The sequence below is a fragment of the Psammomys obesus genome, unplaced genomic scaffold (genome assembly GCF_907164565.1).
Source record: "Psammomys obesus unplaced genomic scaffold, mPsaObe1.curated_primary_1811, whole genome shotgun sequence".
Taxonomy (NCBI): Eukaryota; Metazoa; Chordata; class Mammalia; order Rodentia; family Muridae; genus Psammomys; species Psammomys obesus.
This window is the reverse complement of record NW_026585644.1, coordinates 29,028,401-29,039,115: the sequence shown is the minus strand read 5'-3', so window position 1 is coordinate 29,039,115 and position 10,715 is coordinate 29,028,401. Positions and strand designations below refer to the sequence as shown.

General features: G+C 38.9%; 1 long non-coding RNA gene across 1 annotated transcript in view; it reads right to left on the bottom strand.

The window, feature by feature from the left end:
* Nucleotides 1–342: 342 nt before the first annotated feature.
* LOC129686995 (uncharacterized) overlaps nt 343–10,715 on the bottom strand; it is a 16,654-nt gene continuing 6,281 nt past the window's right edge. Inside the window, exons 2-3 of the long non-coding RNA XR_008721723.1 lie at nt 5,595–5,752; nt 343–1,269 (exon numbers count right to left, since the gene is read on the bottom strand). This is a non-coding gene — a long non-coding RNA (uncharacterized LOC129686995). The remainder of the gene's footprint in view (nt 1,270–5,594; nt 5,753–10,715) is intronic.

The window sequence follows — 10,715 nt, the reverse complement described above, 5'->3', positions numbered from 1 at the left end:
GTGTGTGTGTGTGTGTGTGTGTGTGTGTGTGTGTGTGTGTGTGTGTGGTGTGTGGTGTTGCAGCTTTAGTAAAAAAAAATGAAAGAGATACACACTGCATCATGGATTAATCTTTTTTTTTCTCCATTGAATTCTTATAATTTATTACTAAAGGCAATCTCAAAGAATTGACACCCAATCCACTTCCAGTTGCAAATCTGAAGACATTCCTACTATGATATGCTTTTTATTTTTATTTATTTTTATTAATATTTATTACAATTTGTTTACTTTGTATCCCGGCTGTGGCCCCCTTCCTCATCTCATCCCAGTCCCCCTTCTCCATCTATGCCCCTCCCCTAGTCCACTGATAGATAACACAAGGCTAGGTAAAATAAGCCAGACATGTAAGATCAAAGATCATATAACTCCAACTATATGATGTACCTGGAGTAGTTAGGCTCTGACACAGAATGGCATGGACTGGCTGTGTTTACTAAATACAGTCATTACATTTGGGGTAATGAAAAGGTTCTAAAGATGGATGGTGGTGATGGTTATTCAATAAAGTGAAAGTACTTAGTACCACTGGACTCTCTACTCAGAGCCCACTCCACTAAGAGTGGACTAGCATGGCCAGTTTTCGTTATGATTATTTTATAATAATCTATTTATCTATTATTCTGGGTTCCATAAGGTCATTCTCACGAAGTGCTCAATGCACTTTGATCACACTCCCTCCCAACCCCATTGCCCTCCCTTCTCTAGCCTCCTCCTATTAGTCCCCTATGTCTCCCAACTGGTTTCACTTTTAATTCATGTCCTCATATAATTATGATTTTATAAAACCATAAAGTCTAAGAAGCACAAATGAGATAAACATATTTCTTTCTCTGACATTGACAGTTTACTGACCATGATCTCTAGTCGCCTCCTTTTTCCTGCAAATAATATCACTTCATTCTTCTCTATGGCTGAAAAATATTTGGCTGTGTATATAAACCACATTGTTTTTCTTTATTCCTCTCTGAGTAGATACCAAGGTTAGTTCTATAACTTGGCGACTGTAGAGAGTACAGTAACCCTGGCCCTAACCCTAACCATAACCCAAACCCTAATCCTAATTGAGTTCAGGTATACTTCCCACAGCTAAGGGAGGCCACTGATGTGGGGACCAGCTCCATTCCTGTCCTTGAGGCATTCAGATGGTACTAATGCTGTGATAAACACTGAAGATCAAGCATCGATGATACACTGACTTGGGGTCATCCAGGTAAATACTCAGGAATGCTAAAAACCAAAACACAGAGCACTAAGCAGAGCATATGGAGGGCATAGTGTTGTATTCAAAACAAGGCTCAGAGACCTACAGAACTTGTTGTATTTGGTGATTAATATTTACTATTGATATATCTTTTAGTAAAGATGTGGTTAATCCTAAACAGCTCTTTAACCAAATCACCACACAGAGACTAAGATTTATTTAGTTAGCCTAGAACACAATGCTGGGCAATAGTTACTCCATCCTAAACCTCCAAGTTTCCTACCATTCAGCTTCACCCATTATACTTGCTTTTAGTGATATCTTAAGTCCAGTTCATTTCTCCAAGTCATTCCAAGACCTCTCCTCCAGCCTCTGCTCTCTCCCTGCTTCTCTCCTCTCCTCCCTCATACTCCTTCCTCTCCTTCTGCCTCCTTCCTCTCCTCCCACTCTTAACCAGGATGCCCCACCCTATCCTTCCCATTGTTCAACATTGTGGCTGGTTGTTTTAGTTGAAGAACAAATGGTGGCATATTTACACAAACTTGAGACAGGTAATGATTAGAATAAGCATCACAATGCAATGTCCGGATTGAAACCAGACAGTGGGGCAGAGAAATCAGCATCTGAGTGAACAAGGGTAGATTCCAAAAGAACATTATACCAACAGTATAGATACGAAAGAAGAGTTATGAACATTTCCATTTGTTCAGAGAAACTGGACAAATAACTAAAACAATCAAGACAAGCAGACAATGGTATTGAGAGTCTGCTCTAGAAAGTGAGAAAAAGGTAAATTAGAGTATTTCTTTAACATGGAAACTGTCTAATAACAACCCTCCAAAGTCATCTTTAGACAATGGATTCCATTTTAAAAGAGCTGAGAATTCTCTGAAGTCTTCTTATACTGAATCTCCATTACAAACGCTCAATTTACTTCTTACAAAAGCACATTTATTCAAAATAGTGAAAATGGAAAACAACTAAACTCCTTTTTAACCATGCTGTACCCAGAGGAAACATACAATTTGTAACTGTGTCTATGTCAGGTGGCTCACAACTGCCTGTAATTCCACCTCCAGGGGGATCTTCCACAGGCACCTGCACTCACTTATTTATGTCTATTCATATGTGTGTGCACACACATGATTAAAAATAATAAAAATAAAATTCTAAGGAACATTTGATGTGCCAAGTCCAGAACTTGCCATCATTTTAACTATTATCTTAAAGAATAAATAGCAAGATTCCAACCTTACAACGAGACGGGCTTACAGCGACCTTGCAATGGTCTGGAAACAACTGGCACCTCCTAGCACTGTCTCAGCAACTGAATGACGAAGGATGCCTCAAGCATAGCTGGTACTTAGTAAATCCTGCATTCTCTCTCGGCTCAGGATGGCACTTCGGAAGACTATAAACTAGACGGGTTCAAAAGTAGAAAGCTAGTTTCTCAATTATAAAGACTAGGAATCCAAAAGCAAGGTGTGAGCGGGCCAGTGTTCACTCTGCAGTCTCTCCTCTGGGCTTGTAGGCAGCTTCTTAGTCTGTGAACACGTTACCCCTGTGTGTGCATGGACAGAGGGAGCCTCACCTTCAGAGCCTTATCTAATCCTAAACTACCTCCAAAAAGCCCATCTACAAGCACCACCTCCATTAGGGTCAGAGTTTTAATATACAAACGTGAGTGAAGGATCATGATACCCAGTCCATAACCCTTCTGTATTCAAAGTCACAAACCTTACCTGCCCAGAGTTAAGGCATCTATTCCAGGAGCTCATGTATACGCTGGAATTTTAGTTTTTAGTCAAAGAACACATTCCAGGGTTTTCTCTTCAGGCCCTGAAGCAGGAGTAGGATCAGCCTGTCCAGGGCAGAGTCAGGCTTATTGTCCCCATCAGGGGTCTGGAGAGAAGTCATTTTCTCCCTGATACATTTCAGAGATGATAAGGAGCTCGGGAAGTGACTGGGACTGCTGGGGCACAAAGTCGAATGGGCTTTGATATAGAATAGTACACACAAGCTTAATTAAAATTTCCTTAGGCTTTCTTGGCCAACTCACCAGAAGGTAGGAACACACCAAGGACCCCTCATACATCTGCCTTCATTCAGGTCTGATTGCAGTTGCCTCAGCAATAATGGAAATTTGCTGCAAGGAGGCTCCAGAGAATTCTCTATTCTCTTTAAATAAAATCCTTTGTATAAAGATGACTTCAGAGAATTTTTATTACAGAGTTTCCATGTTAAAGACTTACTTTAATTCCCAGGTTCCAAATAGTTTTCCAAATAATTATTTCAAACTTTGCCACTCTTTTCAAACCCTTCCCTTCAATCATTCACTCCCTACATCACAGAGAAATCAAAATTGTCAAGGATTCCCTCAAGCAGATGTTGGCTTTCCATTAACAGCTTTAAAGTGTATAGCTCACGTGCTCTTTCATTTCTACACCCCTGTTCCCTGATGAAGAAAAACTGTAAGGTTTCTCAAAACTAGTGTGTCAGCTTTGCCCATTCCTTCTGACTCTTTTGACAATGTCTTCAATCAGCCCTCTTCTTCTTTTTTCTTTTCTTTTTTTATTATTATCATTTATTACAATTTATTCAATTTGTATCCCCACTGTGGTCCCCTCCTTCGTCTCCTCCCAATTCCACCCATCAAAAAAAAACCTAAAATATTTAGAAATACATTTAACAAAAGAAGTGAAATATATGGAAAGGAACAAATGAAGAAAAGAGTTCAAGCACTTAGGCTGTTGAAATAGGAAGACTTTCTGGTTCAGTGACAAACTTGATGAAGACAACATTAAAATCTCATCTGGTTTCTTTGCTGATATCGACATGCTTTCTTAAAGTTCCTATGGAAATGCAAGGAATCAGAACAGCCTATCTTGGAAAGCTACTTCAAACCTGACTACATTCCACTGTAATCAAGAGAATATGGTCCTGACATAGTCACAGATCAATAGACTAAGTTTGAGAACTTGGGAATAGTCCCTTACATCTATGGATCAGTGTTTTCACAAGAATGCCAATCGAGAGAAATAAATCAGCAAATATTGCTGGCACAACTGCAAATCCAAGTACAAACAAAGAAGTTGAATTGGGAGAGTCTAGTTCAATATAAAAAAATATTGAAAATCAACATTTGTAATCTTATAATGATACAAAACCTGAAAAACAGTGAAATCAATGATTAAAGAAAACTGGTAGGTAAGTTGTAAGGTACAGAGCCAATTTCAAACCTGAACAAACTTGAATCCAAACAGTCACTGAGTTTGAGTCATCCAGAACAGAAACCACTGGAGTCATCAGCAGGAATGTTTAACGAGAATGTTTGGCACATTGCTGGAGTTGAGTGTGGTCTAGCCTGAGCGTGGGGAACCTCTGGGGCCTCAGGTACATGGGGAACCTTATATATTCATGAGCTTTACCTCCAGAAACATTATACATTATCATATTAAAACACACAAAACAAAAAGCACAACTGTAGGTGGCAAGGAAAAGCTTCCATTTCAAAATTCCTTGCGCACACTCTATAACTAAATTCTACTTTCCTAGGTAGGTTTTGACTCTCCTCACTATTCTTCAGTCTTTCCAATTAATGTACCACAAAAATCTCTCTAGATTAATAAATTAGTACAGCAACATACAAAAGTTAATTGTCTATGTACCTACAATGAACAAATTGTATGTTTTAAATTGCCTTTGTTTGCCTTCCATTGTTGTGATAAATGCCATGACCCAAAGCGCCTCAGGGAGGAAAGACATTGTTTAGCTTATACTTCCACATCACAGCCCATCATTATGGGAAGTCAGGGAAGCAACTCAGGGAGCAACCTGGAAACAGAATCGAAAGCAAGCAGAGACCAGGGAGGAGTACTGGCTTAGTTGGCTACCTTTCTTAGACAGTCTAGGACCACTTGCTCAGAGATTTCACTGACCACAATTAGGTGGGCCCTTACACATCAATCATAACTCAATAAAATGTCCTGGAGACAGGCCCTCAGGTCAGTGTTATAGAGGAGATTCTTTTGTTGATATTTCCTCTTCTCAGATCTGTCTAATTCCTTGTCATACCCATCAACTCTATGACCTCTCACTTTTAGTCTACTTTGACCCACAAACATTTTTAAGCCATCTGCTCTAAATTTCTCCCCCACCCAAAAGCTTGTGTTAATATTATAATAAAAACCACAGTCAGCAAAAGTTTCAGTCATTTTAAAACTCTAACAATTTACAAGTCCAATTCCTCTTTAAAATTCTAATTCTGGGGCTGGAGAGATGGCTAATGGTAGGAGCATGGGCTGTTCTTCCAGACCTGGGTTTGATTCCTGGAACCCACATAGTGACTTACAACTCTCTGTAACTCCAGTCTCATGGGATCCACCACCTTCTTTTGGCTTCCATGGGTACCAGGCATGCACGTGATGCACAGATATACATGCAAGAATGAGACTCATAAACACAAAATAAAATATTTTTTGAACTCCAAAGTCTCTTAACTGTGGGCTCCTATAAAATAAAATTAAAAGAAAAACAAGTTACATAATTTCTTGTTTCAAGAGTAAATAACCGAGGCATAATTACAATAAGAACATTCCAAACCCAAACTCCAACAGTGTAATATAGCTCAGTTTCCAATATCTGGAACTCACAGTTTTCTGGGTTCCAAAGAGCTTAGGTAGCCCCTCCTCTCCAGCTCTGCCATCTATAGTATGCGCTGCTTGTCTCAGGGAGCTCCACTCCATAGCTACAGTTGTCGTTAGTAATCAGACCACAGTCCTGGCATCCCTGATATGCTGGGGTCTTAACTGCACCTGAGGCTGGACCTTTACCCATGCCCTCTTGGCCTCACTGTAGGAACTCCAACCCAACCATGTCATGCCTTACACCATGTGTTTTTGTATGCTAACTCTTAGGAAATACTTCTCAGAAGATTTTTGACTCAGTGAATTTGACCTCTTATTAATCAGAGATGATTGTTCAATCCCCGCTGACCAACATCTCTTGCCTAGTAAATGTTTTCCTTCCATAGATCCTTAAGCCAAAATATCATATGAATAGCTCTGATAGTCTTCACTTCCCTCTGAAACATCACAAGCCAGGCCTCCATCACCTGCATTTGTCTCAGCATTATCTTCTGAGCTCCCACAGAACAGTCCATTAAACTCTGAGCATTTAATATTATTTCCATCTCAAAATTTCAAACATTTTTACAATCCTCCAACATAACATCGCGATGTCTATCAAAGTGATACCCACTCCTGTATCAATTTATGTCCTAGCTTGTTCCTTTGCTGTGATAAACACAACAATCCAACACAACACACAGGAGGGAACATTTTATTTGGCTTTTAATTCCGAATTATTGTTCATCACTGAGCCAAGACAGGAATCAGGAGGCAAGGTCTGATGCAAAGGTGATAAGGGAATGCTGCTTACTGGCTTGCTTGCTTGCCTCGGCTTGCTCATATATCTTTTTTTTTTTTTAGCTGAAATTAATGTGCACTTTTTAAGTTTATTATTTTTTATTAATTACAGTTTATTCACTTTGTATCCCAGCTGTAGCCCCCTCCCTCATCCCCTCTCAATCCCACCCTCTCTTCCTCTTCTCTTCCCATGCCCCTCCCCCAGTCCACTGATAGGGGAGGTCGTCCTCCCCTTCCCCCTGACCCTAGCCTATCAGGTCTCATCAGGGCTAGCTGCATTGTCTTCCTCTGTGGCCTAGCAAGGCTCCTCCTCCCTCTTCCTAGGGATGGGGAGAAAGTCAAAGAGCCAGCCACTGAGTTCATGTCAGAAATAGTCCCTGTTCCCCTTACTAGTGTACCCACTTGGATACTGAGCTACCATGGACTACATCCAAGCCGGGGTTCTAGGTTATATCCATATATGGTCCTTGGTTGGAGATACAGTCATATAAAAGACCACTGTGCTCAGATATATTAGGTCCTTGTGGAACTCCTGTCCTCTCCAGGTCATACTAACTCCCCCTTCTTTCATATGATTCCTTTATTCGTAATAGCCAGAACCTAGAAACAACCCAAATGTCCATCAACAGAGGAATGGATACAGAAATTGTGGTACATTTACACAATGGAATACTACTCAGCAATTAAAAACAAGGAAATCATGAAATTTGAAGGCAAATGGTGGGATCTAGAAAAGATCATCCTGAGTGAGGTATCCCAAAAGCAAAAAGACACAAACGGTATATATTCACTTATAAGTGGGTACTAGAAATGTAAGATAGGATAAACATACTAAAATCTGTATACATAAAGAACATAAACAAGAAAGAGGACCTGGGGTGAGATGATCAATCCTCACTTAGAAAGACAAATGGGATGGACATTGGAAGTAGGAGAAAACAAGTAACAGGACAGGAGCCTACTACAGAGGGCCTCTGAAAGACTCTACCTAGCAGGGTATCAAAGCAGATGCTGAGACTCATAACCAAACCTTCGGCAGAGTGCAGGGAATCATATATCTTTCTTATGCAGTCCAGGCCCACCCTCCCAGGGATAGCACTGCCCACAGAGGGCTTGGCTTTTCCATATCAATAATCAAGATGCAGTTACATGCACAGGCTAATTTGATAAAAGTACTTCCTTGTTTGAGAGTCCTTTTTTCCAGTTATGCATAAGTTTGTGTCAAGTTGACAGAGCCTAACTGTGACAGCCATGCTACTTAAAACTGTACCTCAATATGAAATGTATCTAATAAAATGATCACAAGGTCTGTATGATGAAAACCACAAAATTGTCATAAAAATAAAAATATAAGTGAAGAGACATGACTGTGGATTAGAAGAAAACATCACTAAGAAATTACTTCTCCACAGCTGCATGAAAAGAATGTAGCACATCAACAAATAATTCTAAGTGGAAAGAAGAAGAGCTAGAATATTCCACGGAGCACCAAGGAAGAAAGGAGTGTCAAAGCATCAAAATTACTTTATTCCAAAGCCTTTTATAATGTCACAATAACTAAGACTGCATGATATTGAAAAAATAGACATATCTATCTTTAATATGGTCAACAAAGGCAAGGGATAAACCCACACAAATAGTCAACTGATGGTCTGTGGAAACAGCAAAGGCACTTCAGGAGAGAAAGGGTGGTGTTTTTGGCAAATGGTACTGGAACAATTGGACATTTATACATAAAAATGTAAAAAATAGATAAAACAATTCAAAATGAATCACATACATGCATATAAAATACAAAACTTTTCAAAGAGAAGGTAGGTTGTTCCTTATTAAAATTCAAGGGATTTTTTCCATTAAAAATACATTATTAAGATAATGACAAAAAAAACAACCCATGGGTTAAGAGAAATTAATGCAAAATATCTTATAAGTGGAACAAAGTCATATAAAAAGAAGGTATCCAAATTTACAAAGAACCTTTAAGATTTAACACTAAGAAAACAACACAATTTTAAAATGAGCTAAAGATTTAAACAGACATTTCACCAAAGTAGACAAAATTAAGGCAAAATTAGCATGTGAAAAGACACTTATCATCATGCATAATTAAAGCATTGCAAATAAAAACAACTTTAATGTTCTGTTGCTCCTATTAGCATGCCCAGCAGACTGGCAAGGCCAATTACTAATGATGGTGCAAAGAAGCAAACCTTATTCACTGCAGGGAGAAATTCATGTTGAATGGTCATGCTACTTCAGAGCTTCAGGGAGCTTGTACACTAGCAACCACACTCTTAGATAATCAATTGTCTTGAAAATGTATTTCCAGTCAGAAGCCCACATGTAAATATTTATAGCAGGGATAATTATAATTGCCAGTAACGAAAAAACAACTAAGATATCTGGCAAACTGTGATAGATCTAAGGTAAATTGTGATAGAACTGTATCATGGAACATTGCTCAGCAATGAAAAACACCATAGATGGACCCCAAATACATATCAGTAAATGAAAGAAATGAATAAGTAGGAGTGGGCATTGTCTCTGACTCTTTGCCTGTTTGTGGGACCCTTTTCCTTCTACCGGATTGGCTCATCCAGCCTTTGTGTGATAGTGTGTGCCTGGTCTTATTATAGCTTGTTATGCCATGTCTAGTTGATGTCCCTGGGAGGCAGGCTCCCTTCCAAGGAGAGGTGGAGGGAAACGGATCATGGGGAGATGGGAGCTGGGGAGTAGAGACTGGGGAGAGGGGAGGAACGCAAAACTGCAGTTAGAAAGTAATATGTGAGAGAAGAATAAAAATAAATAAAAAGATGTCATGTGTGTGGGTTTATTTAATTTTGATTATATGACATTCTAGAACGGACATAGCTCTATAGAGTCATTTAAACTATTAGTAGTCGTTAGGGATTTGGAGAGAAGGTGATAATTGAATAGGTAAAGTAAGTAGAGGGAATATTTTTAAGAGAATCAAACTGTTGTATAAGATGCTATGTGTTTGTCAAAACCTAGTAAGAAAAACCTGTAGCAATGAAAATATTTAAAAAATAATCTGGGACATAAAAGAAACCTTCAGATTGAACGAATAAAAACTTAAAAATATGTAGAACAGTATCAATGAGGAGAGTCAGGGAAATGGTGTTCGTCTTAGTAATCTTGGAAATGAGTGGAATCTGTAAATTAAAAGCAAAAAAAAAAAAAAACTATTCATGAGTACTACACTGGGGTTGATACAGTTTTCAGTATGAATGCAGTTCTGATAATGCTGCATCCTGAGATGGAACAATTACATTAGTGGAGGGAGGACAGAAGGAGCCAGGCTTCCCATTGCTGGAGAGGGAACTTGCTAAAAGAAAGATGAAAAGAGCAGAATGATTTATGTTGTATGAGGTGTAAGATATAATACAGTTCATACTTAGCTTAGCCTAGATATAGATGTTGCATATATATACACATATATGCATATATCCATATATGTGTATATATGTGTGTGTATGCACACACACACACATACATGCCTTCCTATACACACATATTGATCCGTATCAGATCAGAAGAATCTGGAGCAATGATACTCATGTATCGATGTGAGTGTGTCTTGCATCCAGATCTTGATTTCTAATATCATCCTCCAATACAAGGAACCCTGGGGTTCCTGGACAAATGGTTGATTCTGGGAATGGGATGGGAGGTAAATACACACAATGATGGAGGTACTGTCAACGAGCACACGGGATATAAATGGAAAAAACTCCCTAATGGCCAAATGTAGAAAAAATTGAAAAAGAAAAGTAGCATGAGATTTCCCCTAATTCCATTGCTGTTGTTATGATATAATGCCCTAACAAAATCAATTTACTGGACTAAGTACTTATTTTTCACAATTCCAGGTTATAGTCATCACTGCAAGGAATTCCCAGCAGCAAGAGTCTAACAGATGCTTACGTCACATCCATAGTCAGGAGAAGAGAGAGAATTAATGCATTTGCTTGCTTGCACTAGATAGATAGATAGATAGATAGATAGATAGATAGATAGATAGATAG